The sequence below is a fragment of the Ylistrum balloti genome, unplaced genomic scaffold (assembly GCF_031769215.1).
Source record: "Ylistrum balloti isolate Yb309-2 unplaced genomic scaffold, AGI_CSIRO_Ybal_v1 Utg370434, whole genome shotgun sequence".
NCBI lineage: Eukaryota > Metazoa > Mollusca > Bivalvia > Pectinida > Pectinidae > Ylistrum > Ylistrum balloti.
The window spans coordinates 275,762-301,775 of record NW_026782291.1 but is presented as its reverse complement, the minus strand read 5'-3'; the positions used below and the strand labels follow the sequence as shown (position 1 = coordinate 301,775).

Sequence of the window (26,014 nt, the reverse complement as noted above, 5' to 3'; positions counted from 1 at the left end):
TTTATGAAAATATATACTTTAATATGTCTGATTTGCACGCTTAATCTACTGTGTGTAATTATAGGGAATGTGTCCCTTATTTTTCAGAAAATGGCCATTTAACTGTTTACTGCTACCTTATATTGTTATCATATTACTGCGCATACTCAACAACGCTTCAGTGTATCAGAAAATGTACCTGTGTAATGATTTAACACAATCGTCATTCAAACATAAAAAAATAAAAAAAAAAAATCTTTTACAAAAATTGAATAATTGAATAAAATGTGAGATCGTTAGGCCTACATTAAAGTAATATGTCTATTTTAGTCTCTTTATCATACTGTTATCATGGCTAATTTCGATTTCTTAAAATATACTTGTATCAGACGTCAGCACGTTCGCTGGTCGTGATAAGAAAAAATCTGATGTCATGGTATACAAGAGATCCCAGAGGGATCTTGGCGCCCACCATTTGAGGATCTGTTTTCAGTTCTTGAAGATTTGTTTATTTTTTTTGTTTGTTACAGGTGTTGTAAATGTTCATGAACTGGTCTTCATTGAATGTACTCAATGATGGCACAAGATCTTTTTATGAAGCACCTATTAGCAAATATCATTTGAAAAAGATCCAAAAGTATTATTAGATAGCAGTCAGTTACAGGTGGATAATGGACAATATGTTTGTGCTGTATTACTGTCGACACCCAAAATGGCTGCCTGTGGGCCACCTTGATTTCAAATCAGTCCAAAAAAGGTACAATGCACAACTAGGGACCAAGAGAAACCAATATCTATGAAATATCAGAAGGATCCATCCAGTACTTCCTCAGATATAGCAGTAACAAGATTTTACTCTCAAAATCCAAGATGGCTGCCTGTCAGCCATCTTGATTTCGGATCAGTCCAAAAAGGTATAATGCACAACTTGGAACCAAAGGGAACCTGCATATGAAATTTGAGAAAGATCCATCCAGTACTTTCCAAGAAATAGCAGTAACAAACTTTTACATTCAAAATCCATGATGGCCACCGGTCCGCCATCTTGAATTCGAATCAGTCCAAAAAAGGTACAATGCACAACTAGGGACTAAGGGGAAACTGCATATGAAATTTGAGAAAGATCCATCCAGTACTTTCCAAGAAATAGCAGTAACAAACTTTTACTTCCAAAATCCAAGATGGCTGCCTGTCGGCCATCTTGAATTCGAATCAGTCAAAAAAAGGTACAATGCACAACTAGGGACAAATTGGAAACTGCATATGAAATTTGAGGAAGATCCATCCAGTACTTTCCAAGAAATAGCGGTAACAATCTTTTACTTCCAAAATCCAAGATGGCCACCTGTCGGCCATCTTGAATTAAAATCAGTCCAAAAAAGGTACAATGCACAACTAGGGACCAAGGGGAAACTGCATATGAAATTTGAGGAAGATCCATCCAGTACTTTCCAAGAAATAGCAATAACAATCTTTTACTTCCAAAATCCAAAATGGCCACCTGTCGGCCATCTTGAATTAAAATCAGTCCAAAAAAGGTACAATGCACAACTAGGGACCAAGGGGAAACTGCATATGAAATTTGAGGAAGATCCATCCAGTACTTTCCAAGAAATAGCAGTAACAATCTTTTACTTCCAAAATCCAAGATGGCCACCTGTCGGCCATCTTGATTTAAAATCAGTCCAACAAAGGTACAATGCACAACTAGGGACCAAGGGGAAACTGCATATGAAATTTGAGGAAGATCCATCCAGTACTTTCCAAGAAATAGCAGTAACAATCTTTAACTTCCAAAATCCAAGATGGCCACCTGTCGGCCATCTTGAATTAAAATCAGTCCAACAAAGGTACAATGCACAACTAGGGACCAAGGGGAAACTGCATATGAAATTTGAGAAAGATCCATCCAGTACTTTTCCAGAAATAGCGGTAACAAACTTTCACTTCCAAAATCCAAGATGGCCACCTGTCGGCCATCTTGAATGCAAATCAGTTCAAAAAAGGTACAATGCACAACTAAGGACCAAGGGGAACCTGCATATGAAATTTGAGAAAGATCCATCCAGTACTTTTCAAGAAATAGCGGTAACAAGAATTGTTTACGGACGGACGGCTCGACGGACGACGGACCACGGACGCAGGGCGATTTGAACAACCCACCATCTAATGATGGTGGGCTAATAAAAGAGGCCCGCCATGTCCAAATATTTGCGTGTTTTTTATGATGAATCAACATTATTTAATGTATGCTGCTTATAAAACATTGGTGGTACGTCAAGTTATTTGTTTAAAGTTGTTATTTACACAAATAAAAAATTATAAATTGAACCCTCCTTACAGGAAACTACAAGGATATGACCACGCACATTAATAACAAGCCGGACATGCTTACACATTCATTGACTATTCACTAGAACACATTTGCAAATACCTGACATGTTTCAACGTATACTAACTATGCTTACGTTATCGTCATCTGGATTGAAAATTGCAGAATATTTCTTTTCTATTTTCCTTTTAGTTATCATATTTTGGCTTTCTCTATTTGACCTTTTTCAAACATTTATTTCATGAATTTTCTTTTGAAAATCTCTCTCCTAAGATATTGTTTATATCATTCTATTGATAACGATTAGATGTTCTCATAATTAGATACACGTACGTGTACATCTAATATGTATGTTGTTATTGTTTTAAATTTTGTCTAGTCATTTCAATTATATTTTTTGTTTGTTTTGATCATTACGATAAATCTTCCATATTATGAGTGTAGGCAACTTATCAAATTAAAAAAACTAAAGATGATATTTTTTCAACAGTGATCTCTCTTAAAAAACGTGTTGAGTGACAGCAAGGAGAGCTATTTGAATCTATTTTTAGCTTCGGGAATAAAACTTCCGCTTATCTGCTACACGCCTAAAGAATGTAACTGGGCTGATTATGAGCCTACATGGTCTCATGTATAACTAACAACTGTTTTGTGTTTTAGGAATGTGTAATAACATATTATTTTGATCACACTGGTTTAGAATTCTTTAGAATAGTAATACCAATATTATCATACATGGTATATATACAGTCAAAGTACATACGTCTTTACTATACCATCTGAAACAGAGTTCTTGGCTATGTCCTGTATTCATAATGCTTTATTCAAAACGCATTAAAGTAAACAGTCACACTATAGGGCGTATCACGAATGCGTTTTCTGTTTACTTGTCTCAGGTAAAACTATGAAATATTTTCAATATCTTTATGTAAAAACAAATATTAGAGTACCGTCACAATTTCTGGAAACTGTTGAGTTTCAGTTCGTGTTTGAAGATCACTGATTTAAGTTATTTTTTTTATATATGATTTTCCTGATATTGAATTCAATAATAACTGAACGATATTCTAAAATAGACTTAATGTGGTTTCCCTTTATCATACCAGGAAAATAACTTGTTTTTAAGTTATGTCTGGACATACTATTTGAATCTTGTATATTATAGAGATAAGGACTTATGTCTAATGGCACTTGATATTTAATTATATTTTCTTCGTTTTGTTACGAGAGGGAAGAAAACAAATGAAATGCAATCTTTTAAAATCGTGTTTGAAATTCACACAAAAATAAACAGTTTTAAAAATTTTATATATATATATGGATTTAGAAATTTATATTCATGTTAGTATGGTTACCAAGATCGATTCATCATCGTTTGCTTCAGGAGATAGTATTGCTTAAAACTGTTGATATTTCTATGTAGGTCATGCCCAAGAAGGCAGTGTCTTCCTCTTTAGAACAATAAATGCTCTACATTATACGTTCTGAGTCTTACTTTAATGCATGTGAAGGAAAATTATGATGTGAAACAACAGGCTTTATGTATATATCCTAGCATGTCACAATACATTTGTATCGTGGACAAGTGGACAGATCGGACTCTGAACAAATATATTCATGTGCATAATATATTTATGTGAGTAGATTGGACGTTGAAATAACATATTTATGTGAGTAGATTGGACGTTGAAATAACATATTTATGTGGATGGATCGAACGTTGAAATGACGTTTTTTGTGGATGGATCGGATGTTGAAAAGTCATATCTATGTGAATAGATCGGAAATTTGAAAATCAAACATATATGTATATATTTATGGCTTGGAATCAATGTATTGTATGGATATTCTGAAAAGCAAACTTCATTTTTGTATCGATAAGTCTGATTGGCGTCTGATGATAAATAAATGTACTTCTACCTACCTTACTGAATCTAGTAAATTTACAGAACATAATCCTTTGCTTAGAATAAATACAGCTGTTTCAGTACGTCCAACGCCGTAATCCGGAAATCCATCTGTTTTATGCGTATGTAATCAGGAAAACATGTTTACAATTGTATCAATTGTCTTATGTATTAAGCCACATCATTTTGGGTGAAAAATACCCCCAAAAAGTCGAGAAATATTCCGTAGTAAATACTGATAGATCTTACAAACACTTGACAAGCGACATAGCTTACGTATGACTGCGGTGTTTGACAACGGTTCGTTTAGTGATAGTATTGTGTGTTGATCATGTGCTAGCGGCCTAGCCCTGTGTTATCGCAAATGTTTACTGTGACATTACAGGACCCACAACCCGTGCCCAGATTAGGTAGTCCGGAATCTATAACGTCATCAGTGTTTGAATAGTGCATGGTGCATATCTACATATCTAAATGTCGTAATTAACAATCTTATTCTTGACTTTAACATTTAAGATAAGTAAAGAAGTTGAAAGTCTGAGAGTGCACAGAATGAAACGTGTTCTTTATTGAAAGTTAAGATGACAACGTAGTTATTAATAAACGTTCCGACATAGCCACATTGTAAGTCGTTATCAGTTGTCAAGTTATAACCCTACCTCTTGTAATCTATATTTGGCTTGAACGCAAATAGGTTTGAGTTGAGCCTGACGAGAGTACATGAACGCAGTACTCCAGTGGAAAGAGCCTGACAATACTATCAATACTAAGGTGTTCAAGAAAGCATATGTACAACAGTGCTTGTAACTCCGCACTATTTCCGTTAGGATCGGCCCGGAACCCCGAATATCCACTGAACTAGCTTATTTTTGTTTTTATTTTTTTTTTACCAATGTTAGTCAGTAAGAAGCTTTGTGGTATCAATAAAAGACCCTGTTAAGAGCTTCCGAAAGAAAACGAAAGGCAAGAATAATACTTAAAATCATGCTACTCCAAGGTGTAACAGACTATCAAATGTTTAGGCAACTGGAAATTTACAATTATAATGAAAACATACTAACCGCAATTTTCCGTGTGGTATTTTTGATACATCCAGTTTTTAAAGAACACTGATATGAACGTTCGATTTCATTACTGGATGACAGGAAACCATACAATCGCCGTAGTTCCTTCTGTAGGCTACGGAGGACGACGCTTCAGTGATTAACTGACAAGTAACGAGGATATTGATAAAACACTACAGCTTGTATACTGAGTACCCGGATGTTATCTCGTTCCCTGATCAGTCCCTTAAGTCTCCTTCTGTAAATCGTTGTAAGATATCTATCATAGATAATAGTATATATTATCAACCTGCACGGGTTTATAACTTTATGGTTCATTAGAGATACACACTACCCTTACAATAATCCGTATTGTCTGTGCATGGCTGGTCTTTTGTCTCACAAAAGCTAGGGTCATATGAAGACGGTAACCGTGGGTGATACCTTTCTTAGAATATAAATTAACAAACGGAACAAACTAGAATTAGTCTATTTATTAAATCTGAACTTCAGTTTTCGCCAGATTTGTTTTAAATCCGTTTCGTACACATTCCTGCATACAGCATACATGGACAAACCAATAAGACAAATGTGACCATTTCTTGTAACGGGGACCATTACGTGGCTAATCTAGCACACTTATAAAATAAATAATCTTAGGCTCATTGAAAATGCATGAAACTCGTCAGTTGTATCTACCAAAAGTTACATGTTCTTGAATTGATTGTGAACGTAATTTTAAGTAACATTTGCTGAAGAACTGAAAAAAATGTTTCTGAATAAGCAAAGCAAGCATTTTCAATTTCATCATCATATTTCTATTATCTGTTTTTTTTCATAACCGATGAAAAAACACCAAGAAAACCATAATACACAAGTTTCTAATATCCAACGAAAACTTTTATGTTCATTGACTTCTGAGTAGCATATTATGTAGATTTTAGGCCCGCCTAAAATGTGGTGCAGCACCTCCTTGGTGTGACACGTGTCAACTGAAATGCGGTGTAAAACCATGATGGCGGCCGGAGGTGTCATGAGAATGAGGTGCAGAAACAAAATAGCGGCACAGTATAACCGCCTGGATGAGGAGCAGAAATAAAATATCCACATGTGTCACGCGGATGAGGTGCTGCGTCAATCATGAAGTGCATAAAACAAAATGGCGGAAAAATGTTAGAAATGATAAGTTCTGACATAAGGTGTGAATGTTTGTTTTGGACGGACAAACACACCTGAAGGTTGTGATGCGTTAGCCTAGCTGGAGGTGCTCGCAGCATCCCATTTGCGATAATAAATTACCTTCTAGATGTATTATGAAAATCACCTTAATCATATAACCGAAAAGAAAAAGAAGAATAAAATCAAGCTTTTCAGCACAATGTTGTAAAGGAGGTTCTTGTTGCCAAACTCCAAAATGACAGTAATCCCAACACGGTTGCTTGTAATGATAATTTTAGACATAAGGTGTGAATGTTTGCTTGCGTGACCACCCGTTAATTATTGCCAGAAGCTTGCTGTCCATCTGCTAGTCACAGGGGGTCCCACTGTCCAAAGGGTACATGTATCTAGGGGCCCGCGAAGAGTAATGTAGTAAAATGTAATTTTCTCTGTTAAGTTCAATCAATACAAATTACTACAAAATGTATTTATACAAGACATCTTTTAAACCGGAAATGAATTAAAAAACGTGCATAGCCTATCCACCCCTTTAATGTCCCTCATCGATACCGAGTGACGGTCTTGCTCGGACTGGGAACAGTGATGCTGACCACTTGTGAGGCCCACGGCGGGCTGTTGTTATTTATAAATGATTCCACTATGAACAGCTACCATGGCCAGCTAGTTAGACTTGTAAATAAACCACAAAGACTCAATATGAATTGAAATTGGCCGTTTTTATTAACGACGTATGTATATAAATGTACATATGTAAACTCTCATGAATGTACATCATATACCAAATGTTCCTGTTAACAATGTTATGAAAAAACATTAAACAAGTCTAAGATGGGGATCAGAAAACGCCCCTCGTTAAATGTACATCAAAACGCATTTTTTTAAGTGAAACAATGATATGGAAAAAAAGGAACTAGCCTTGAATGGGGGAAAATAACCCCTCTATTGAAGACATATCTAAAGAGATATACAACATGTAATAATTACTGACTTAACCGCATTTAAGAAAAGAAACTTCAGTTCATGACGAAGTCATAAGATAAGCAAATAAGAATTATTCCTTTAACCACTATAGGAAAATTAATCAAAGTACTGAAAGTACTGGTATGTTAAGACCATTGAAAAAATAAGTTCTTTGTTATTAGCTTGCTATATACTGAAACCAACTATATGCAAGCAGTAAATCATTGCAGCCCATAAAAATGACCAGCAGATATCAGAAATAACAAGCATAGTAGTATTACTTATGCAATACATGTCCCAAGTAGGCTCAAAGATGCAATGATAGGGAAGTTGTCCATTTCTTTGGATACATTGTAGGAAATGTTGATCTTGGACACCATATTATCACTTTAGAGACTGCGTATCTTATTGGTTTAAGACCATTAGTTAGATCATCATGCAAGTAACATGCTACATACAAATATTGGGCAGCTTCATTTTCCAGATTGTTTGTAAACGACTGCATAAGAGTGCCAATTTTCTAAAACAAATATGATATGTCACCATAACTTAAAATAAAAGATGCCTATTCTTCCGGAACACCTGGTCTTATTCTCCTTGTACTTTTTCAGGGAATCTTGAGTAGATATTGTCTTTGTTTCAATTTTACACTTGTTTTGCTGGTTCTACAATTCTGTTGACATGTTTATATATTCTTTGTTCTCTAAAAATTGTCGCAAGATATTTTATTCCTCTTGTATTATCATTTTTTAACATCCTTACAGTGACCTTGAAATTTGCAAGATGTGAATATCTTTTAGGTTGTAAAATTTGATAGAAAAATGAGGGTAATGCAAAGAACACCCCCATGCATCTATCCGTTTTTTGACTGTGACCTTGATCTTTGACATCTGACCCTGAATTTCTAAAGAAACCGACTTCTCCTCATAAGGGATACATGTTCCAAATTTGATTAAGGTATACTGTCTTAGTCTCAATGCGTTTACAAGGTAATCATATAGTACTTATGCAAGTACTGTGACCTCTACATTCAATCCTCAAAATCATTACTATATCCTCTCCACATTGCCCAGGGATAACTGAAACTGTAATCCAAATGATAACTAATACCCCCAACACCCACAGCCTTAGCTATCTCCCCATGGTGACCTTTTGCACAGAAACATCCTCTGAAACACAGCGGCATGTGCACGTTCCCTAACATTCATGCAAAGTTTTGTTGAAATTGGTCCACAGGTTTAGAAGTTGACTGACAAGCAAAACCCGTCTATATTGACCAGTTGCCATGGCAATCAATATTTCGAGGGAAAATGGTGCATGCACATCTACACATTGTCCTGAATATTACTGAAAAGTTTCATTGGAGTTGTCCAGACAAGATGTGTCTACAGACAGACAAACAGATGGATGGACTGATAGACAACCTGATTCCAGTTTACCCACCCTTTTGGTGGTATAAGAATGCACAAGAGTGCTTACAAATTCCATGTGGACAGACATTATGGAAAAATAATAATAATAATAATAATAAAAAACATGATACAGATGCTTATATCTTGTTTTATTCAGTTTTTAGATACAGTATTCTTTCCATGCTTTGATCAGCAATGTAATCTTGTCATGTCAATATCCTAGTACAAGATTGCATACACAAAATTGTTGTAGGTAGACTTTTAAGATACATAAAAAAATACATGCCTAAGTTTAAATGAAGGTTTTAAACAGAAGTCATATTATGTTCAGTATACAGTGATTTTTCTAGACAATTGTAAACTATAAACTCGGTATACAGCGATCTTTTCTACACATTTGTAAACAACAAACTCAGTATGCGGTGATCTTTTCTACAAAAAGTTTTTTTTATATATTGTATACACTAAACTCAGAAAAAAAATAAATAAGTAAACCTTTCTATGTACACTACAAACTCAGTATACAGTGATCCTTTCTACACAAACTTGGTATAACTAGTGAATCTTTCTACTCAAGTAAATTGAAGATTGTATACAAATTTACTACAAATGCAGTATACAATGATCTTTTCCACATTTTTTTAGTTTCCACGATTTGTTGATTCTTCTTTTGTGATGGTAAATATACTGCCGCCTTTAGAAAGTACTGTGACATTAAAAGGCAACATGGTTGTTAGCATCTCCTCAAGTGATTAATCATCTTCAACATCTAATTGGAGGCCGGAAAGAAGGACGTTTTTCTCCACCATAAGGTCCTCAAATCCATTGTTGGTCACCATAGCCAATTCCAACTTAGAAGAATCAATAGAGATACCTTCTACCATTCCAGATTTCATTTCTTCAGGGACATCCACTTGCTGAAAGAGAGTAAGGGAAATAAATAACTATATTTCATTATTGCTATGATTATGTGCAAGAAATATACACTTCTGTATAAGCTTATAGTCTTCCCAATAGGAGTCTATATTAAATATACTGTCAAATTATTAAGCGATGGACAGCTAGCAAAATGATAATATCTTGACCATGGTCATACAGAGATTGAATCATAAAATTAAATTTGTGTGATAAATCTGTGCAGTATGATAATTTATTTTGACGTTTGTATTTCAAAAATCATTTTGACTTGAAAAGTAATGTGTAATTTAATTAATTACATTGGACCGTCATGTAATGGTTATTTAATTATTTTGAAAATACCTGTAATGGCAATGCCATTTTCATAATGTAATTGTAATTTAATTAATTACATCATCATGTAATTGAACCCATGCCTGTTACAAACAGTAGCTGTCCTAACTGATCCTAAAATTAACTTTGGCTACGTCTATCACAAAATTAACTTTGGCTATGTCTATTACAAATGCCACATTTAGCTACAGTAGAGGTATTTCAAAAATGTACGTCATTGTAGCTGAAAGGACATAATTAATGGTTACTTAACCAGAACTACAGTTCTGAACAAACCACTACAAAGCCTGGTTAACTGTACTAAGAAAATGTCCTCTCAATTAATCAATTTCATTGATTATCGACATCTTATTGTTGTACTTACGGTCACTTGAGTTTCTTAAAGTTTCAATTTGACTTTTAATAAGGCCCAAAGTGATAATACTGCAATGTCTTAATAAGCTCTCGAGGGGTATTGGTTAGACTATTTATCCCATTTCATTCCATTCACCATGGAAACAAAACTCTAAAACGCTTAAAAACAGTCGACAATTTATGACAAATATTGAGCCTAGGGCTGTGTAAAATTGATGAATCAAGTGTTGAACTGAAAGTGGAAGCAGTTGACATAATACTGAAATTTCTGAGATGAACAAATACAGTACATATATCAAAAGTTCAGGCATAATAAGAATTGTACCAATTACACTTTACACATTCACACTGGGACCTAACACTTTACATATTCACACTGGGACCTAACACTTTGCTAGGTTTATCCTAATCTTTATTAAAACACTTTCCGGGATTCAGATGTCAATTGACATCTTCATTATTCCCAATCTTTATATTGCAATCGTTCACATGCATCACTCTTCAACAGAATCAACGAGACATCATGTCAGAAAGACAAAAACTAAATTTAAACTAAAACTATAACTTCACTTGTAAACCTTACAATTAGCATAGCTGTAGAGTTCCCGTACGATTTCATACCCTGGCCTTGAGGTACTTCTAAATTATCTCCGATCAGAAATTTGAAAGAGCTAGATCTACAATAGCACGGACAGTGACCGATATTTTAAAGTAAAATCGATATATTACACAGATAGATTCCTAGATCTATTCACGGTAGCGTAAGTAGTACAGTACAATATCAGGGACCTATATATTAACATATATACGTCCCTGGTACAATATTACGGATAAGATTTTTTCTGTTTAATTTCCGATCTGTTGGGCCACTGACAGAAGTGACTGCGATGAGACCATTATGAAACGATCATTCAAAAATAAATTCATTTCAAAACACTGAAATACTTTACGGAAGCAACAAAAATGTGCTAGATGCTTACATAACATTTTTCAAATGCATACTGCTTCAAAGGAAAAGTCTTGAAAATATTTTGAAAAAAGTGCCATGGCGGCAGTGCCCAGCTTGCGCGTCGCCGTCGAGCCTAAATTCAATACATGCGATAGCTCATTTCAAATGAATTTTTGCAAAAAATGCAATTGCTAGTTCAGTATAAGTATTGACTTTAGATTCAGCTTATATATATATATATATATAGTGATACTTACCTACATAAAATACCCGCCATCTTCTTTCTGCCGCCGTCTTCTTTCAGGGTCCAGCAGCAAAGAGCACCCCGGCTGTTTCCGTCAAAATTTTATGCTACTCTAAATCATTCTTATTTTAGTTTCATTCTTATTTTCAACTACATATTTCAGTATTTTCAAAAGTTTTCAACAGTATTAAACGGGATGAAAATTTTCGAACAAGAAAAAAAAGAAGGATATATGACACCCACAATGCATCGCGCGGAAGAGAAAGTTAAGCCGCCATATTGGCATCGCCTCGCAAAATTTACCACCATAAAACGTGAGTCTTTGTCATTGTATTTACAAATTTCGATGTCTGATTATCATTAATACACAACACAAAACGTTTTCTTGATGTACAAGTAATGAAGAAAATGTCGATAAGGTTGTTTCATTTAATGACTAGCATCAGCAACTTGTAGGGGCGATAATCCAATGATTACGGTAATGTCCGGCAGATGGAGTAGGAGTAAACTTTCGATTTATGAACCAATGAAAACGAAGTACTGATACTCGGGGCCAGGGGCGACAGCAACATGCTGAAGAGCATTGAAATGCTCTTAGCATAAAAAGTAGGCCATAACAAAGTCAAAAAGTATGCAACAACTACTAGGTAGTTATTATGTAACCAACAGACAAAATAAGTACAACAATTAAATAAGATGATGGGAGGACTGCAGGGGAGGAGGTGGGAAAAAGAATTTAAATGTCAATAAACCTTGACAGCAAATCGTATAAATAAAAGATGCTACTGACCTTGTTCCTCCATGATGTCCGAAAGGTCTCTGAAGTTGGTCAGTGCCCTTTATATTTATACAGCGTGATAACAATAGCATCAAATTACTGCATCCCTAGACCTATCACCTCCTTCCAAACAGTCAGCATCCGCGCATACATAACATAACCACAACCGTTATATAGTTCCATCAGTAAACTTAATCAAAATAACAAAGAAATAAAATAAATGTGGAACATTCATTTATGACATTAAACCAATAATAAGTATTTATCTATTTGTTTATTTATTTTACCCCTTTTCCAGGAATATTTTCTCTGATAACATTAAACGAGAAAATGGAGTTTAATTTATTAAGTACATATTTATGCAATTGTGGTGAATATCAAAATTAATGAACCCACACAATGGGTGCCCAATCGTTAGAATCACTAATTGTTTCGATAAGAAAAATAATTACTAGTGGCAATGAAGATGTCAGCAGCAGTGTTGTTGGTGTTAATGTTCACTACGGAATTATGGAAAGCAACTGCAGAAAGAAAGGACAAACAGTAAGATGTGATACATACGAAACTAGAATGATGAAATTAGAAGGACGAATACTGCACCTGGAACACACTAAAATGGGAGGAAGACTTAACGAGGATCAGACAGGACCGACAACAGATTAATGAGATAGTCATGAAATGTACGGTTTTCTTGCATATGATGGAAATGGAGATTGTCCTTAATGGGAAGAGAAGCGGGGTAATTTTTTTCGAGAAACCTAGTCAAGCAATTGAAATGGCAAATCATAAAATACCATCAACCTGAATTTAATCTATATACTAAATGTGTTCATTCTTTATACATAGGCCAGTTTGCCTACGACAAGTCATGGTCAGCAATCCCAAGTAACAATGAGAGTAAACGAGATAGTGGTAACCAGCTGGATGGAAATTTCGTAAAAAATCATTCCAGGGTACCACACGAACGCAACGAGAGTTTCCAAGAGGTATCTCTATAAGAACCACTTCCGTATTCGGAGAATTCTTGTCTCCGGTTTTCTCTTCTTTCTTCTGGTACATACTGTGGTTGTACACCATGGTGATGTGTAGCCTCCAGTCCAACAACTGGGGCTTATTTCATAAGGAAAATTCTCATTTTCCATTTTCTATTTTGATGCATCACGAAAGAGCGAAGAGTATATCCGCGAAAATAACCGTTTATGTAGTATTCTTCTAGTTTAAGCGGATTTTGTTTCATTTTAGGTTGTAGAGATAAAAACTTGATAAATACTTGATAAATACTTGATAATACTCGATAAATACTTTAGTTACACAACATTTATTGGTATTGAACCAGGTACAGGCCAGTGGTGTAGTCATGTATCTATATCAATACTGATGATTCACTATTGCCTATATTGCATTTTGGTAGTTGGTGTATTTGTAATATCACACACCCTAAATTAACCTCCGTGAAGTTGATTCCTTATTCCTTATTCCATTACTTATTCGACGTAGCAGTTTATTACTTATTCCTTATTCCTTATTCAATTACCAATTCGACACTTTCATTCCTAATTCAATACCTATTATTTATTCATGTAATCATTATGTAATAACACTATAAATGCTTCTGAATAATTATCAAACGTCCCCATTCTATTGTTCCTCCTTTCTATTATGTATTCAGTTCCTTTTCGTTATTCCTCCCCTCATTACTTATAGACAATAAAGATAATTATAAATGAATGCATAAATGTTTTAATTCCTTTCTTCGACCTATACAACACACGTAGAATGCTGATTACTTATTCGAAACCTTTATTACTTATTCGATTTCCTCATTACTTATTCGATTTCTTCATTAATTATTCAATTTTTACATTACATACACACGATAAAAGTAGTTTTAAACGAATGAATAAACGTTTGAATTCCTTTATTCGACCTATACAACACATGTAGAATGCTGATTACTTATTCGAAACCTTCATTACTTATTCGACTTTCTCATTACTTATTCGATTTCCTCGTTACTTAGGATTTTCCTAACGTTAATTTGTACCCTAACCCATACCCCCTAACTGACGAATCCCGGTAAGTATATATCATTCGGATCTAACGGGTCAGATAAAAAAAAACTGAGTATAGCAATATCTGCATGTATCGTAGGAGAAACATTTGGAGTACATTTTTTCTTACCTTTACTTTGATTTTTGTTACGAATTTAATTAATGTAAATGAACTGGATTTCTATATGTGTTGTTTTTATAATCTAACGATGACAATGGTACCTAAATTGTGTATGTTGAGTTAAAAATGTGTTGTTATCTGACATTTTGTATTTTAATATGAATGAGTTAGGAAATTTACGAGAGAAGCCATAATATATATGTTCACACTGGTGTTTATGTTTGTCTCTTTTCCTACAAAATGCTTCAATTTGATTGGTCTTTCTTTTTATGCCTCTATGATTTGAGCCATTTCTTTATTTCGACACGAAAAAACGACAAAAGTAGAGTGAAAAAAAACGAAATTAAAATCGGCAAATTAGCGACCTAGAAAGTTCGTTCTTTCCACCTACAAATGTCGTGAGAACGACATTTATTGATTTGCGGCCATTTTTCCCTCTGAAAATGTCAACTTTTCAGCCCTTATCGGACATTAAACAGATACCACCACCACCACACAAACATTTAAATTTGCTGTCCTCAATATGGGCACATGTATTAAAGTAGAAGTGGACAGCATCCGCTGCAGGACGCGCATCCCCTCCCTCCGCCGCAAGTGAGGTTTATTTTGCAACCCGATGTGTATTATAACTTATTGGGATTGTTTTAAACTGTTATTATAAAAAAAACCGTTTGCATTCTAAACAAAACAATTTGCACTAAGCCTCATCAGAACCTGTATTACAGATTTGCAGAAAACTGCTATAGCTGTATGCTTTAGACGCTAATACGCGCCTAAAGCCAAAATAGTCCCAGCAAATATCAGATATGGTTACAAAGAAATTCAAAGCGTTTGAGAGATGCAGATTTTTAAACGTGTGAAGCAACTTCTGGGTATACAGAAATATCCTGACCGGTGAAATCATTAAAAATAATCCGTTGTGTTTTTCACAATAAAATTCTTAGAGTCGGCGCATTGTTTTCTGGGTCGGACGGGTTATGTCAAACCAATTATATTTTTATTTTGTTTTATTTTGGCCTAATATTTTCGGTTGAAGGTCTGTCAGTTTAAATGACTTATTTTGAATTCGTAAATCAACAATCACAATGAAGTTCTGTTATACAATTGAAAACCATAAAATCACAAAACGACCAAAAAGCACACATTTAAATCTTGGATGTTGTATCAATTCGCAAATTTACCGGACGCGCAGACTTCCCGGATTTGATTGTACATGCACATGAACTCAAACACAATTCTCTTTCTGTATAAACCGATCTAAACAGTAGGCCCGGCTATCATGAAATCGTCTCATTAAAAACAACTATTGATAGTCTGTAGGATTTCATTTTACCTTTCAGCAAAGTTGATGGAGTGTGTTCCCCTGAAATGAGCTTTCGTGTACGTCCGTCCGTGTCCGTCCGTCCGCTCTCACTCGGAGGTACTTGTGAGGTAGATTGCCTGTCTGTCTGTTAGTTGTGCGGATTTTTCGACTTCTGAGGTGCAACACACGAAATTGACACTCCAATCGTTAGATTCGGCCAAGATGACGTAAAACTAACTATTTTTAATTTTGCAACTCACAAATTTCGGATCGGCGGACAGCCAATCAAAAAAGCGAAAAAAGCGGACGCAGCCGCAAATCACACAAAGTTCCATCCACTCCCCCCACTTTATTCGCGCCCTTTTTCTGGATCGGAAAACCTCGGCTTTTTTCATAAATGAATGAACCGCTCGGCAGAGGTCGCACCTGTTTTGAGCGAAAGGTATGTGAATGCGTTTTTTAAATTTTCTGCATAGATATCCGATTCCAAATCATCTGTGTAAGCATAAGGCTGTTAACTTGAGTAATTAATTGATCAGTAGAAATAAGGTCATGCTTGACCGAACGGCGAATATTTTTCTGAGGTGCATACCTTGCCTGTTAACGTACAGAGAGAAGTTAGATTCAAAAATGTCTGCTGCGCATACTTCGGCCTTTGCGAATGATACTCCTGTAGGATTTTTGGCCTTCTATGACGATTTTGGTTTTTCCGAAGCTTCATCCTTCTGCTCAGACTTTGATTTTGATGTGACAGACACTTTCATTAATGGATTAAACATTTTGATATTTTTTTCATTAGATGAGTTTCAAGCTTGCGTTTATTTCTGCGTTTATGCAAATATAGATTTCCTACAAATAACGAGGCGCACGGTTCAGTGTTAATACTTCATGTGTTACATGGTATGTTCTTATCCTTTGATTTTCTATCCTGAATATCATTATAGATATAAAACGTTTGTCTCTGATCGGACTCAAAATGAATCTAAGCTCAAAAATTAGCGTTTGCTCTTCCGTGGTGTCTTGCCATTATTGGTAGCTACGACATATAAATTGTAAATTAAATTTTATTTCGCTGTTTTCACACTGTTGACCATCCATCATTCTTTCTGTGTAGGAAGTACAAATGAAAGTCACAAGTTTAGATACAGAGAGAACAGTTTGATTAGTATGACATTCATCTTTAAATTTGGGTACATATAATACAAAATTCTACACCCTGAATAATAACATATATGATAGTATAGAATTGGTATGTGTGCATCATTAATCCCTGTGATCTCAACTTGTTTGCTGATGGGCCGTAAAAGAAAACTTAAGCAAAATGCTGGTAAGAAAAAAAAGCATTTTATGACTTCTTTATTTTTTTTTTGATGGCACTAATGATTAAGTCATTTTTTACATCAAATAACTGTGTATATGTATGTATGGAATTAATTTATATGTAGCCTGTATGACTTTTCTTATTATAATCTTATTTGAAGAATTACTAGAACCCTAAAATCTGATCATCTATACATATATTGTTGTGAAGGTCAGAAACTGTTACATATTGTTTGGAAGGTCAGAAACAGTTAAGGCCATTAGACTATTTAGAATGCTCTCATAATTTCATCCTACCACCAGGCTTAAGAGAAATTCCCACATAAGACTGAGTTAGCAAGATGTCCTTATACTTGCCAATTTTACATAATAATTTTCTACTGATGTTTTATTATGTTCAGTTTATAACCAATTATTCATATAGGTATAAAGGTAATCAAACCTTTGACCAATTCTTAAAATTCTTAATTCGTACAACCAAAGCTTACTATAACTGGATAAACAGTGGACGTATTCGAATCTACATGTCCCCAATGGGTGGTCAGTAACCTATGGTAGGTAGGGAAACCAGGATACACAGCCCTCTGTAATTGACTTTACAGGGAGATGTATTCAACACTGGACACAGGACTATAATTTCACCACCTCACACATACCAACAATACCCTTTAATACATGCCAATAACACACACCACATCCCTTAGCAGGGGACATTGTAGAAAAACAGTAAGATCCCCCCCCTTTTTTTTCTTTTTTTTTAAAACCATACCCACAACACCACATACATACACAAAAACATCACCTACATAAATAAAACATACACTGGGCCGAGACCCAAAGCCAACAACCTTTACAAAATCTCTTCCACTCTACCTTCCACCTTTTAATATACAAATCCCTGTTCTAGTAGGGTAGACATGTAGACGATTATACACAGTAATCTACAGTCTCCCGAACGACATCGTTTGTATAATAATTCACATTTATTCTCACTAATCCCAAAAATTTACGCTAACCCAATTCTAGCACATTCTTTACATCACCCCATCACATCCACTCTCATAACTGAACTTAATAACACAGTTCCCCACTTTTAAAATCCACTCTAGACCAGCATGACTAACCTTGTCAAATGGTGGCTAGTAATCCCATCTACAAATAACAAACCTACACCAGCTAACAAGCTAAACCTATTTTCCAATTTCCGACTTTCCCATACACTCTCTCCCGCTATCTTCTAAAACTTCTTGTCCTTCGGAAGGGACGTTAAACGGGGGCCCGGTGTACAGTGAGTCACGCCGTGCACGTTAAAGAACCTCTGCTGGTTTTCGAAAAAGAGAAGGCTAACTGCTAGCCGCCACAGAGCATAGGTTTATATTAGGGAAATATAAAGTGAGACTAGAGTAGGACTAGGCGTTTCTGTGACAGTCCAAAATTTCCCCAGTTTTTTTTTTTTTTTTTTTAGACGTTAGGGTATAGATTTAGTCAGATCTATCCTCCCTATATTAGACCTGTTTGGTGATTACTAAAAAGCGAAATTGCACACCCTAATGCCTCGGCCCTACCAGCCCCCTCCCCCTTAGTGTCCTAGGCTCGGTTATAACCGGAACAAGGACGTTAAGCTCAAAAAAAAAAAAAAAAAGAAATCTCTTTTATACTTCAGGTGAGTCAAGTTTACTTGTGATATTTTTCTAGCAAAATCATATATTTCTTATTATGAAGTCTCAAGTCGAAATAGATTGTAGTCTACTTATGCAGTATGATATGTAAATAATTATTGATTTTTGATATATTATAATGTAAATAATTATTGATTTTTGAGTTATTGTAAATGTTTTATTATCAAGAAAGTCAAATTTAAAATTGTATTTTTAATTTGATTGTTCCGTTTCTATTCCCATATATAATTTCTAACATTTTTATCTCACTCTATTCGGAAATCTCGATCATGTCCGGAATTGGTTTTAATTTTATATGTACTTCTTTTACTTACGGATCAATTGCCGCGACTATAAGAAAACATACAAATGTGTTATTTTTACAACTCAAGAAATACTCGTTTTGAATTATAAGGGAGTATATGATTCGAAATAATGTTTTAATTACTATCAATCATTACTACACAGTTGTTCGCCCGAGAACGAGCCACTGGCTGGTGATCGGAGTGATCGTGTAACCTTTGTATTAGCCTAAGGGTCGCATGCAAAACGATCCTAGATCTATGTTCGATATCATCTAAGCGTTATGCATTTATGTATGTACATTTATTAGCATTTTAGGTATATTCGAAATTGTAATTTAAAGTGTATATTTTATTGCGTCACTCTGAACGCAGCACTCCAGAATAAAGACTATTGGAAACTTTAAAGAAATCTCTTTTATACTTCAGTCTTCAAAATTCCCGTACAAAACCCGGTCACAGTTCTATTGCTTTTTGAGTTTTGAGTTACTGAACTGATCTTATCGATATAAAATATTTGCTTTTTGTTCTGTCGTCGCCGTCTCGTAAGCGGAAGGCGTTGACAATTGAAATCAAATACCAAACTATTTGTGAAGTAGACGATGATGAAAAGACTTAAAAGGATATCGCAGATAGCTTCGAAATTCCAACAACAACACTGGGTACAATTTTAAAAAATTGAAATATTTTAAGGGTGTGGAATCTCTATCTGTTGTATGACATCTAACATTTTTACGGATTGGATTAAAACTCTGGATCGCCGAATGATAGCACAAAAGACCCGTAACAATTATGTAAAGATTCTTTATACACAACCAGGAATTTTAATAACAGTCATTTCGGTACTTGTCAGCATGTCCGAAATCGACGCTATTCTACAACTCGTACACATATCACACCTTTGTGTACATGCTTTACTGGTCATTTGTCTGAAGAAGGTGACAGCGTACGGATCGTACTGGTCACCGAAACGTCACATATTAAAATTCCTGGTTGTGTATAAAGAATCTTTACATAATCCTGACTTTCCAACCTGATGAAAATGTTCAGTAAGACCCGTAACAAGATCTCAGACAGTAACAAAAAGCAATCTGTCATTTGTCATTTTTTCAAGTAACTATTCGAGTATTTCGGAAGCAATGTGAATTGCTGTTTATTTGGACATACTATACATGTATATATATATAATCATGAAATAAGGCTCCTTTATTTCTATAGCGTGTTCAATTCCTATAACGAATTATGCGTGACTGTTTCCCAAAATTCGTTGTATGTGTATAACGAACTATGTGTATAACGAACTAAATTTCTTGGTCCCTTGAGGTTCGTTATAAACGTGTTTTACTGTAATGACACTAATTTAAGTAGAGTGGTATATGTTTAACTGTTAATCACAGAGAAGTTTTAGTTATAATAACTGCATTATTTGTAAAGTTTACAAGTTTCGCTAATTAATATACAATATGTCTATGCGTCCTACGTATACCCGGCCTATTGTCTGGGATTATGCAACGACGTCAGTGAATGGATCTTTGCCCTTGGGGCAGTCTACTCATGTGTAAAAAATATTACGTACCACCTGTACCCAGGAAGATAGCATATGTGACCACATATTAACATTTGTAGGTGAAAATGTAATCCAAACAAATTTCATTGTCGCCATTTTGTGACTTTCGGGCATTTTAATCAGCGACTTCGATGACGAAGATGTGTACCAAGAACGAAACATCTGCAGTTCATATTATACGGTCACAGACTTATATATTAGTCCGACGATACGGTACATTTCCACAAGAAACCGAGGAATAAAGTCCTACTTATAAAGAGTTTTTGTGTGTTTCATCAGATTTCCTCCGCTTCCCTCAATTAACTAGCTAGATTCCAGTCGTTCTCCATACTTCGGGATAATACAGCACCTTCTAAATCAACTTGCATACGATTGCTCGTCAATGTTGTTCTATTTCAGTTATAAAAAAGAGATGAAAACATCATTTATCGTGTATTTTCACTGATTCCTTATAGTTTATAATGCCGCGTGGTATACGGAGACCGTTCACAGATACATGTAGCTGTGAGTCTGCTGCTGTATAGCTAAACATCTAAAACTGCAATAATACCTTTTTATCGGAAAAAGTATACACCAAGTTTCTTTCATAAAATATGTACCGTTTACGTAACTCACAAACTGTTATTATAACCGATGTGCTATGTTAACAAACAGCAGTAATAATGCAGCAGAATGACACCCGCCCTTCAATGACGTCATGATTAAGTGGACGATCAATAGTAAAAGTGAAAAGCATGCAAGTGTCCCACTTCCAATATTGTTGGGTTTTGAATATATGTGGTCAGGTAATAAATGATTCCATTCCGATTATGGATTCGACCCCTATGACTAAGGTGCAGAACCACATAGGGTAAATTAGTTGAAATATATCATGCAGCTCTCTATTGCTTCTCATTCACAGCATGTTAGATTGCCACCAAATTTGTTCTGATATAGTATCTCAAAGTACTCGATTCTTAGCTCGTCTCGTCTTCAAAACTAAACTTACTAGAATCCTCTATAGGGGTATTCAACATCCAATTACAACACTCAACATTGGACACATAGAACGTAATATATAGATGTTGGGGATAAGGCTACTGAGTTCAAGGTGAGCGATACAGCTCCTGTTGGCCTCTTGTATATATCTTAGTTATATCATTTTGCAATAAAGTGTAATAATACAGAGTATTGTTAAGGAAACAAAGCATTAAATCAGCTGAATTTTACAGTATTCTGTAGTTTTAAGGCGCTCTGGTACCTCGCTCGCCTTTGATTAACTAACGAATGGTTCAGGCACAGGCATGAAAAAAGGGGTCATCTGCCCGATGACATGGTGTTTCTCCTGGTACAACGAATACTCCGTCCCAGTGAAGTTGATGTAAGTTGATATCACCTTGTCATATTTACTTTGTCATTTGCAGGTGTTCAGGAATGAGATCTGTCATACGAAGTTTCCGTGATGATAAACCACCTTTACTCGTGCTATCAATAGCGGACCTGGTTCGCATTGGATACTTCGAAAACGATGTGGAAAGTTTTTCTGAGAGTCTCGTTTGGCCATCAGGGGAGGTTTTCCAGCTGGTTGGGGTTACCATGCACAGGTCTGGACACTTTAGCGCCTGTGTAAGGTCAACTACCCGAGGATGGTTATACTATGACGGACTTGTAGGGTCGTTACAAAAGTATTCCAGAAAGTGCGTCGCGGGATGCACACCCGTTAATCTGATCTATGTCTACGGGCTAAATTAAACCCTAGCAACTAGTCATTGATTGTAGTAATAAATTTTGCTTTGTCCATTTGAAATTGCATTCTGTTATATTTCATACACAATAAGAAATGAAACCGTTCAAACCTTAATTTGATCCATTTAAAGAATAGATAGGACCTACAAAATGTACTGCAATTCCCTAATTTAGAACAAATACACTTGCTGTGATAACGTTGCTTTGGACGAAGGACTGACGGTTTCTGACCGTTGGATTTTGTCAGAGCTACAGTACCCTTGGTTTCCATTTCGGCTGGTGAAGCAGAAATGCATATCCCTACATGAATTCGTAATACAAACTCAAACAATGGCAAAATTGAACCAAATGCAAGATAAACTTGGCACTCCCTGGAAAAATAAAACGGCAAATCAGATAAGGTGTTCCGGAAAAGTAAGCGTCTTATGCTTCATCGATGAACCGCCATGTAGACATAGGTATATTGACTAGTGTCACTTTTAATACCGTTTAAGCTTAGATTTGCATAGGATAGACAGCTGTATGCATTTAAACACATAAAAATCACAATGGTATCGAATTGAAATCTTCTTTACATTGGTACACCCGAGTGGAGGGGAACATTAATAATATTTATTCTACATACCGGACAATACAGAAGGGCATTACTCATTAAAACATTTCATAATTCAATTATATATTTGCCAATCATCTTGCAGCCATTTTGTATGGACCGTATTCACATGACCTGACGAGATTTTCTAAAGTTTTCATTTAATCTTATATCATGTTTTTTGTAGCTAAATTGCTGCGAAATGATAGAAACATGGACTAATAGGATTATTAGGAGTACTAATAATTCATTAACGTTTTCATCTATATTGTCAGTAATGCCAGTCAGTAAATAAACTTTGGATTACAGTCAAAATAAACGTACAAGATACAGCAAACTGATATATTAAAATAAAAGAAAATAAGAAAATTATTCATTGTAAAGGATTCGAGCAGGAAGTGAACATTGATTTGGACATATAAAACTCCAATAAGTAATAGAAATACCAAATGATTTGTTTTACTGAGTAACCAAGTATGGACAGGAAAGTGGACAAAGGGTAAAGAGTAAGAAAAGTGAGAATTCAACTCAGTAATACCAGTTTCAGAATAAGAAATGAAAGTATGAATAAGTTATGGATATAATAATTGATACGTATTTCACCGTTCATTTTGACAATAGATTCTAAAGAAATATCAGATTCTAATACATAATGAGTACAGTATCTCCGATAAACAGGTCGAAAATAGAATGAAATCGTCTAATTCTTCATTTCATACTATCTACATTATTTATAAATGATAATAAATCGAATAATTTATGAGAAAATCGAATAAGTAATGAAGGATTGGAATAAGTAATGAGCACTTTACATGTGTCGTATTGGTCGAAAATTGAATTAAAACGTTTATTCATTCATTTAAAACTACTTTTATTGTTTGTAAATAATGAAAAAAACGAATAAGTAATCGTTACAACTATAATCGTTACACCTATAATCATTACACCTATAATCGTTACACCTGTAATCGTTGCACCTGTAAACGTTACACTATAATCGTTATACCTATAATCGTTACACATGTAATCGTTACACCTATAATCATTACACCTATAATCGTTACACCTGTAATCGTTGCACCTATAATCGTTACAACTATAATCGTTACACCTGTAATCGTTACACCTGTAATCGTTACACCTATAATCATTACACCTATAATCGTTACAACTATAATCGTTACACCTGTAAACGTTACAACTATAATCGTTACACCTATAATCATTACACCTATAATCGTTACACCTGTAATCGTTGCACCTATAATCGTTACAACTATAATCGTTACACCTGTAATAGTTACACCTGTAATCGTTACACCTATAATCATTACACCTATAATCGTTACAACTATAATCGTTACATCTGTAAAGGTTACAACTATAATCGTTACACCTATAATCATTACACCTATAATCGTTACACCTGTAATCGTTACACCTATAATCGTTACACCTATAATCATTACACTATAATCGTTACACCTATAATCATTACACCTATAATCGTTACAACTATAATCGTTACACCTATAATCGTTACAACTATAATCGTTACACCTATAAACGTTACACCTGTAATCCTTACACCTGTAATCGTTACATCTGTAAAGGTTACACTATAATCGTTACACCTGTAATCCTTACACCTATAATCGTTACACCTGTAAAGGTTACACTATAATCGTTACACCTGTAATCGTTACACTATAATCGTTACACCTATAATCGTTACACTATAATCGTAACACCTGTAAACGTTACACTATAATCGTTACACCTGTAATCGTTATACTTTAATCCTTTCACCTATAATCTTTTCACGTATACTCGTTACACCTGTAATCGTTACACTATTATCGTTACACTATTATCGTTACACCTATAATCGTTACACTATAATCGTTACACTATAATCGTTACACCTGTAATCGTTACACTATAATCGTTACACCTGTAATCGTAACACCTATAATCGTTACACTATAATCATGTAATCGTTACACTATAATCGTTACACCTATAATCGTTACACTGTAATCGTTACACTATAATCGTTACACCTATAATCATTACACTATAATCGTTATACCTGTAATCGTTACACTATAATCGTTACACCTATAATCATTACACTATAATCGTTACACTATAATCGTTACACCTATAATCATTACACTATAATCGTTACACCTGTAATCGTTACACCTATAATCATTACACTGTAATCGTTACACTATAATCGTTATACCTGTAATCGTTACACCTATAATCGTTACAATTATAATGCTTACAGTATGCTTGACGGATATGATGTGTTAAAAAAGAGAAGAATTTGTAAAAGGGTTCAGAAATGCTTTCGAATCCATTTTGAAGGCAATAAATACATTTGTGAGAAAGTTCCACCTTACAGAAAATCATTCAAGCCCCGTAGTTGTTTTATCAATAGTCTCACTGAATTTCCATAAAAGATGGTTTAACACACAAGGCTTCTAAAGCAATATTTACATCCTTTCAGCTGATGTGCACAGTATAAAGTTTCTCTATTGAACAGTGTAAAAAATACTCTTGATCTGTAAATCAGGTCATGTTGATGTTATTTACAACAATATCACAAATCAGTCACCTCGAGCTTGTTGAAATGTCTAACTGACCCCACACTTTTTGTCAAGAAGTCCTTCACAAGAAATAAAAAGCAGACCGCTACACATGGGTCAAATTTCTGCACGATTTAACGATGGTCAGATTTTTCTAGATGAATGATGGCTAAGTGCCAATATGGAACTGTTTAATGATTCGTTCTGATAACGTGATGCTACCCAAAATGATACCAATTTTAAATGCTTTAATTTCATATTCATTCATATTTACCGTTTACAAATTCCTAAATGTATTCTATTTTGACAAAGATTGATCAAGAACTCCTATTCGTTTGTTGGTTGGGCTTTAAGAGCGCGTGTGTTTATTAATAGAACGGTGAATATGAG

General features: G+C 34.8%; 1 long non-coding RNA gene across 1 annotated transcript; it reads right to left on the bottom strand.

Moving 5' to 3' along the window:
• Positions 1-8,944: 8,944 nt before the first annotated feature.
• On the bottom strand, positions 8,945-11,796 carry LOC132554734 (uncharacterized). Its single transcript, XR_009554404.1, has 2 exons — positions 11,624-11,796; positions 8,945-9,729 (listed from the first exon to the last, which is right to left on the bottom strand). It is a non-coding gene; the product is annotated as an uncharacterized LOC132554734 (long non-coding RNA).
• Positions 11,797-26,014: the final 14,218 nt, after the last annotated feature.